This window comes from Petromyzon marinus, chromosome 72 (genome assembly GCF_048934315.1).
Source record: "Petromyzon marinus isolate PM22_M1 ecotype Great Lakes invasive population chromosome 72, UKy_Petmar_22M1.pri1.0, whole genome shotgun sequence".
In the NCBI taxonomy this organism is placed as follows: Eukaryota; Metazoa; Chordata; class Hyperoartia; order Petromyzontiformes; family Petromyzontidae; genus Petromyzon; species Petromyzon marinus.
Window position 1 is genome coordinate 7,701,761 of NC_133738.1, and position 8,532 is coordinate 7,710,292.

General features: G+C 48.1%; 1 long non-coding RNA gene across 2 annotated transcripts; it reads left to right on the top strand.

Moving 5' to 3' along the window:
- The first annotated feature begins 323 nt into the window (after window positions 1–323).
- Window positions 324–5,472, top strand: LOC142906941 (uncharacterized). Of its 2 annotated transcripts, none has more exons than XR_012930584.1 (2): window positions 324–935; window positions 3,013–5,472. It is a non-coding gene; the product is annotated as an uncharacterized LOC142906941 (long non-coding RNA). The 2 variants fall into 2 exon arrangements; XR_012930585.1 differs by having other exon boundaries at window positions 324–920.
- The last annotated feature ends 3,060 nt before the right edge of the window (window positions 5,473–8,532 follow it).

The window sequence follows — 8,532 nt, forward strand, 5'->3', positions numbered from 1 at the left end:
ACATGTACAATGAGACGAGTGGATTGATGGTGGGTGACCATTGGAGAGGAGTTGGGGGTGGCATTGGTTTGAGTGGGGAGGACAGCAGTGGGGTTGGAGGGAAGGGTGCGCAAGAGGAAATGCGAGTGCGTTTGTGGTGCCGCCACAGCGGAGCCGCTCTGTCGGGGCCGTACCCACCGCCGTGACGCTGCCACCGGGGAGTGAAGACGCCGACGCTGCACGCCCCTCGCTGCCCCCACATGAATGCACGCATACCTCACGTAGAGCCGGGGGGGAAGGTCACCTGGCCGACGGGTTTTCGTCCAGAAGCCCCTACTAGGTTCAAGCTTCATGGTTTCCTACGGCCGGGGAATTGGGCAACCTACCCCCAAGGCTGACGGGCACTGCGGCACCGTGACCTTGGATTGTAATGGCATGGTCACGGCAGGGGCTGTTGAGCCACCGCGGATGGAAGCACGCACACACAACACGAGTCAGTGGGTTGATAGCGGGAAGAACAGAAAGCGGACGTCGAGGGGACCACTGCGGTGACGTCACCAGAGCTAGGATCCGAATATCAAAAGAGGGGGAAAATCCCGGTAGCGGGAGGAGCAGGAAGCGGACGTCGAGGGGACCACTGCGGTGACGTCACCAGAGCTGGGATCCGACTATCAAAAGAGCGGGAAAATCCCGGTTTTTGATTGGACGGGAGGCCAAGGGGGCGAAACAGCGGAACTCCTTTGTTGTAGGTAGGATAAAAGGAGGGGGATTCAGGCAGTAAAGAGGAAGTCCTTCAAGGCATCGAGGTCAGCGGGGTGTTGGAGCCAGCCGTTCGAGTCGTCCGTGTGACGAGGTTCAACGCAGCCGGGCCCAATTCTCCACGGGGATGATGTACAGCATCGCCCTTCCACAGCTCCCGGAGTATCAGATTGGGAGTAAGCGTAAGTAAGGGAGAGGTGAGTTTGGGGCTGATTAATCAGAGAGTAGAAAGTGGAGCAACAGGCAGGATAAATTGAGTCCAGGTTCCCCGAGGGATAGGCTAGTGTCTGCTGACCCACACAAATACACATAGTTTAGCGGGTCATTCGCGGGGAATAAAATCACCAGTAGAGGATAAATTGTGTCGGGTGCTCTTTGTAAGTGTGAAGAGGAGGGTGAAGCGCCTGGCGTTCGCGTACACACGTGGCTGTTTAAACGGCCTTTAAATCGGGGTGGAGTGACTCCCTCCAATCAGCGGCGCGCGCACCGTGGACACCCCTGCCCTCTAACCCCTAACCCCAAGTCCCTCGCGTGTGATTGGTGTACGGAGCCGGGCAGGTAGCGGAGTCGGGTTTGTTAGTGCCTGGGCACGTAGGGCGTGTGTGTGAACGGATCCCGGGAGGCTAAGCGCCGGCCGCGGAGTCACGCGTCGGCGCGCTGTACCCTTTTGTTTACGCACGAGACGGGGTTTTACTTCGCGAGCATCCTCACAGCAGCGCGTCCGCCACTGAGCCCGCGTAGCGCGTCGTAAGCGTAAAGCGGTCGGCCCCACCAATTGAATCATGCCTACGCGGGCAGCAACAAAGTCGGGGGTACAGGGGAGCGAGGAATTGGGGGTCGGTAGCCCGAACCCGACAGAGCAGTCGGGGGGTGGTAGCGCGATCGTAACGGAGGAGTCGGGGGACAGCGGCCCCGACAATTCGGTGGAGGCGGGGGAACAGCAGCCCCCACATATTCTAAGAGAAGGGCAAAAGGTAGTGAGCGAAGGCGATTGCTTGACGTGCCCAGGGCAGTGTGCTCCAGCGAAGAGGAGACAAGGAGAGCAAATGAACGAAGCCTGGAGGAGGAACAGGAGGCATTTTGCCCACTGTGCTTAAGAGGAATGAGTGTTGGGCACATGATAGGAAATCCAGCTGCGTTTGTCTCGACTCTATGTAGGGCGGCTCGTCTCATTTACATTTTTGAAAAACGTGTTACAGGTGTATTTGCAATGTTAACGCTCGCTGTTGCCCGGCGTGATAAAATTTAACTTGACTTTCTCAGCTCGGGTTGCACGCGGTTTGAACGTTTAGCTCTCCTCTCGACTCTCTTTGTCTCTCTCTAAGTCTCTCTGTCTCTCTCTATGTCTGCCTCTTTCTCTTTTTTTACGATCAGAGGAAACAAGATGATGCTCGGTTTAGTCGTCACTTTGCTTCCTTCATCATTTCGGTTTTTTTTCCATTGCTTTGCTTTATGTGATCCCCCCCCATTTTTTTAAATAAAATATATCTTACGTGTTTTACCATTGTGCAACAAAATCAATCTTTCTTCGTAGACACAAAGATCAACACAAAGAAGCACGCTCTGCTCCTCCTCCTTACCCCTTCCCTATCTCTCTACCCCCACTCTCTATCTCCTCTCTCTACCCCCCTCACCATACTCTCTATGTTCCCCCTGTTTTCTATGTATTTGTTTTAACTACGACAAGTGCTGCATCTGCACCCAGCACTCCTCACAGTCCTACGGCCTTCGACGGGTAGCTCATATCTGCATGCAGAGCTCTCTGTCTTCTGCCACCGAGCATACAGGCTCCTCCAGCGCCCACTGCTCCATGAAGGCCGGCACGGCGTGGATAAGCTCACTCTCTCTCACTCTCTCTCAGTCTCTGCGCCTGTATCTCTCTGTCTGTCTCTCTGTCTGTTTATGTCTCTTTGCGTGACCCGTACCTGTGTCTCTAGGCAGGGCGCACACTAACACCCCCGCTAAGATTATATTGTAGTACGTTTTAGTTTACATAACATTACCTTAATAATTAAAACATAAAAATTTAATTTTACCCTTTTTGGCAATAACACAGTCGTTACGTTGTTCATACACCAACTAGATGCCTCTTCCAAGGAATCAAGTACTGTATTAACCACATGTACTTGTGGTGAACATGCAAACAAAACATACTCTGATAATGTTACAAGTGTAGTGACACAGCGCTGACTGTTGTACAGCAGCTGCAACTGCAGGTAGACACTTATCGCACACGCCGCTGAGCATATACACTGTGTGTGTGTGTTCCGGCAGGGCAGAGGAACTGGGGCAAGGGTCACGGTAGACCTCGAGGGGAATCCCCTGGAACCCTCTGGAGGGTTCGAGAAGGGAAGCGTGGCTAGGGCGGAGACAAGCCGCGCCGAGGGGAATTTAAGCAGCGGAGTGCGAGAGCTCCGGGCTGCCGGTTCTGGGATTGAACTCTTCTCGTCGTCGCTGTCGTCGTCGCCGCTGCCACCTTTGCCCAATCATTGCGCGGCCAGACAGAAGTTGGCTGTCCCGGTCGACGCCATCGGTGCAACGCGGACAGGGTCGTGTCTGGGACGGGTCGTGCGGCAGCGTGGTCACGAGAGAGAGGGAGCCCCGAGTGGTGACGTGAACTAGACAACAATAAAAGGGGAGGACAGTGCCTCCTGCGACCACCTCATCTCCGACAAAGTGTGTGTGCGCCACATGCCACCAGCATGCACACACAAGTCTCGAGCGTTGAGCAGAGAGAACAATTCTAAATTTAAAGCTTTCGTTACTGCAAGGATCCATTCTCTTTGGTTCTATTCGGTAAAGTCACGTAGGTAAAAAATAAAACAACAAAAATCACGACGTTTCGGTCACAACACAAGTGGCCTTCATCAGGTGAAGGGATCAGGCTGTCTCGAGGACAGCGCTGGAGTGGAACACAGCCATGCTCAGACCGCGACCTTCAAGCTGTGTGCGAGGAAACAAGGTGCCTTGACAAAGGAATTAGCATAAAAATTAGCATTTGATTGGCCGACTTAGCATAGAGGTGGTGTACATGCGGGTGCACATGCCGGTTGGCGCGGGGGGGGGGGGGGGGGTGTTTCCCTATTGATGGTGTGAAAAGGGAATTTAAGAGCTGCGAAAGTTTGGGGTACCACTATTTGAAAAATATACTGTACCATAAAAAATTAGTTTAATGTTTGGTTCGATTTAGAACATCTTTCCAATGGTTGCTTAATTTGAAACCATCTTCTCGGTTGAAATTGTGTCTGTGCTTGTAGATCTGAATTGCCTCGTGAACAAATCTCTGAAAAAAACCCGTGGGTTTGCAAAGAACCTTGGTATTGGAGAAAATTATATCGTGATCACCCACATCGTTGTAACAATGATCAGCTACGGCAGAAGAATTCGTTTTGCCGTGTTTCAAATCTGATTTGTGCTCGCGAATTTGGTCAGAGAAATGTCGCTTTGTCTCCCCGATATAGCAATCACCGCAGGTACAACTCAATTAGTAAACCCCGGGGTACTGTAAGTCAGGAATGACATCCTTCACGGATGGGATCAGATCACGAATTTTGTGTACTGTATTGAACCGGACCTGGATCTTGTGTTTGTTTAGAATTTTGGAAATCCTTTTAGTAACGCCTGCTATATATGGTAGGTTTTGACCGGAGTATCAAGTGGTTGTTTCTGTATGGAGGGAGAAACAGCTTGGCGGATGGTATGGTCAGAGTATCCATTCCTTTTGAGGGCCAGGTGTACATGTTTTAATTCACCTGTCAGGTGGTGTTGGTCCGAAATGCAATGAGCCCTATGGTATAAAGTTTTGATGAGAGAATTCTTCTGGGCTGGGTGGTGGTGGGAATCAGGCTTCAAGTAGGAATCCGTGTGGGTGGGTTTCCTGTAGACAGAATGCCCCAATGAGCCATCAGGTCTCCTCTCAAACAGAACATCCAAGAATGGTAGCTTGCCATCTTTCTCCACCATGGAGGTGGCATGTGCACCCGCATGTACACCACCTCTATGCTAAGTCGGCCAATCAAATGCTAATTTTTTATGCTAATTCCTTTGTCAAGGCACCTTGTTTCCTCGCACACAGCTTGAAGGTCGCGGTCTGAGCATGGCTGTGTTCCACTCCAGCGCTGTCCTCGAGACAGCCTGATCCCTTCACCTGATGAAGGCCGCTTGTGTTGCGGCCGAAACGTCGTGATTTTTGTTGTTTTATTTTTTACCTACGTGACTTTACCGAATAGAAACAAAGAGTACAGAGAGAACAAGTGAAAAGAGACGCAACGACACTGGCACGTGCGTTGTCTTTTGAACTCATTGGCCTACACCAGTGTCAGACGAGAAAACGCCAAAAGGCGACCAGCACAAAGATAATCTGCTAAGCTCAGGGTGAGCAGCTATATCATGGGATACCTTTTTGCCAGTATCAAAGTATGAACAATAACAATAGGTTTTACCCTTTCTGGCAATATTACAGGAGTTGTGTTAAGATGTTCAAATACCAACTAGATACCTTTTGCAAGGTAATAAATAAGTCCATTAGGGGCTGTCCATAAATGACGTCACACGATTTTGGACGATTTTTGACCCCCCCCCTCCCATCGTCACACGGCGTCACAAAAAGTCAGACCCCCCCTCAAATATGACGTCATAAAGCCCTGCCCCCCCCCCCCAACAAAAAAATAAAACATGCTTCAAATCGCTTTAAACTATTGTCATTGTAGTGCAGATATAATGTGGCGCTGCACTCTGATGTTGTAGGAGAAAACATGTATTAAAAAGTATATTTTATTAAGTAGAACGTGTTGTCTATATTTATAGTTGCGCATTTTGATGTGGCGTCACATTTCTCAACCCCCCCCCCCCCCCTCGTCACACATCGTCACAAATGTCTGACCGCCCCCCCCCCCCCCCCCAGGTGCGTGATGTAATTTATGACGGCCCCTTAACCACACACAGCACTTGTGGTGAACATGTAAACATGGCTCTGATAATAATGTCCGCATTGTCCTTGAAACTGATTGGCCTACACCAGAGACAGTCTCCTTCATGACCTCGTCTCACCACCGGTAGTAGTAGACCAGAGGACAAGGCCAAAAGGTGAACAGCACAAAGGCAATGCACTACTATACACTATACTACTATACACTACACTACTATGCACTGCACTATACACTACACTACGTACACTACACTATACACTACACAACTATACACTACACTACTATACACTGCACTATACACCACACTACTATACACTACACTACTATGCACTACACTTCAATGCACTGCACTATACACTACACTACTATACACTGCACTATACACTACACTACTATACACTGCACTACTATACACTGCACTATACACTACACTACTATACACTACACTATACACTGCACTATACACTACACTAGTATGCACTGCACTATACACTACGATACACTACACTATACACTACACTACTATACACTACACTACTATACACTACACTACTATACACTGCACTATACACCACACCACTATACACTACACTACTATACACTACACTACTATACACTGCACTATACACTACACTACTATACACTACACTATACACTGCACTACTATACACTACACTACTATACACTACACTACTATACACTGCACTATACACTACACTACTATACACTACACTACTATACACTACTATACACTACACTATTATACACTACACTACTATACACTACACTACTATACACTACACTACTATACACTACACTAGTGCAGTGACATAGAATCGGTCACATAGCGGCATAGCACTGGCTGCTGACAGGGAAAGGTATCTGCAGCTCACAGCAGTCCTGGCTGACAGCAGGTCATGTGATAGACCAGAGAGGGATCTAGGGGAAAGTTTACGGAAGGGGCATATCGAGAACCCGCTAGTAGGTTCCAGAAGGGGGGCGTGGCCGGGGGCGGAGGCAGGCCACGCTGGCAGTATAAGAGGGGCCCAGGGAGGGGACCTCGGGGCTGTCGTTTGGAGTGGAATCCCATCATGCTGCTGGAGTCTTCACCATTGTCTCCATCTTCACCATCTCGGCGTCGTCAGTCAGGCGGTCTGCCAGCTGTCCTGACTGGGAGCCGTAGTTACCAAGTGTTAACTGTTTAGGCTGTTAATAAAAAGAGTGCCTCCTACTCTTAGCGTCTCTGAGTCAGTCACTACACACGTATCAGAGCATTTTGCCAGTATCTTTGATTCTGGCAAAATAACAGAGGTCCCATGATACAACCTTAACTTATTGACTGTGTAGGGCAGTGGTGGGTTTAATGACATATTTATATTTATCTAATCTATCCCCCCAAAAAAGAACCCTCTATTATAAATGATGATAATTTATAATAGCGTACAATTTTCACTCGCCCGAAGGCAGCAACCCTGAGGCACAGGAGGGGCCCAGCTAAGAGATCCACTCAAGGTAAAAGTCGAATAAAAAAGAGGCCCTTTTTTACAAGGCGCTTAACGGTGGCCAAAGAGGCAAGCGCTGTGGATGTGGAGGGGGGGGGGCATTCCAGGTGGAGGCAGCCGACAACGGTGAAACGACGATTGCGTTCCTGACTGTCGGGTGTCGTGCCGGCGCGGTTCGTCCACTAGGGGCGTTGTGGCGCCGCCCATCCAAGCAGCTGGAGATGAGAAATAATTTTTCTAATAAAAAAGACTTTAATATAAATTGGTTTGTTGTATTTTTTGGGGGTTTGTTGTGTTTAAAAAAAAAACTTAAAGTGTAATGATTTTTTCAACGTGAATTGCCTAATGAAGATAACATTTAATGTTGTTCATATTATAAACTGTTGCAACACCACAGTCTGATTTATGCCTCGGGGGTTCTCAGGGCGGCTGTGAAGGCATCCGAGTGGGAGATTTCCCTTCATTCATTCCAACTAGCTTCACATTTTAGCCATGCCATTTGAGATACATTCTGGGTGGTAATAAAATATTTAAAAAAATACTTTTTTTTTTAAACACGCTTTAATGAAATGTACCGTATGAGTAATGGCAGAACTCCACGACTCCAGGAAGTGGCCCCGAAGCTTGCCATAACGTAAGGGGACCGTGGTGATTTACAGCCAACGTGAGTTGAGCGTGGACAATAAGACCCGTAAGAAAGATTGTTTAAAAATATATATTTTTAATGATAGAATATAGTATTGTCATCAGTATGACATAAGTATACCAAGTTTGCAGTCGATACCACATTGGGAATACGGTTGAAATTGAGTTACAAGATTTGAGGATAGGACAACAGACAGAGTGAGTTAAATAAAGCGTGTAAAATGTTTAAAAATATGTTTTGGATTTTTTTATGATAGAATATAGTATTGTCATCAGTATGACATAAGTATACCAAGTTTGCAGTCGATAGCACATTGAGAAGTGGGTAAAAATTGAGTTACAAGATTTTTTGAGGATACGACAACAGACGGAGTTAAATAAAAGCGTGTAATAAAAAAGGCGCCCATGGCTGTAATGACGATGTCACAACGCTAAGTTGCTCTGTGGAAATAGAGCAGGTCACCGCCTGCACACTCTAGGCTTTTGGCAGTGTCAAAGGGCTTGTGTAGTGTGGTATTGAGGGTCATGGGGACCAGGGGCGGAGCCAGGATTTTGACTTTGCAGGGGGGGCTGACTTCAATATTCTGAGAGATCCAGTTTATGTTTTCCAATGGGCGCCACAAATGTATAAAACAAATTTTATTGGATTTGAACGCGGAGTTTATTAATAGGTCGGAGCCGCTGATGTAACTAATAAGTTCGATAAGTTCGAAATGCTG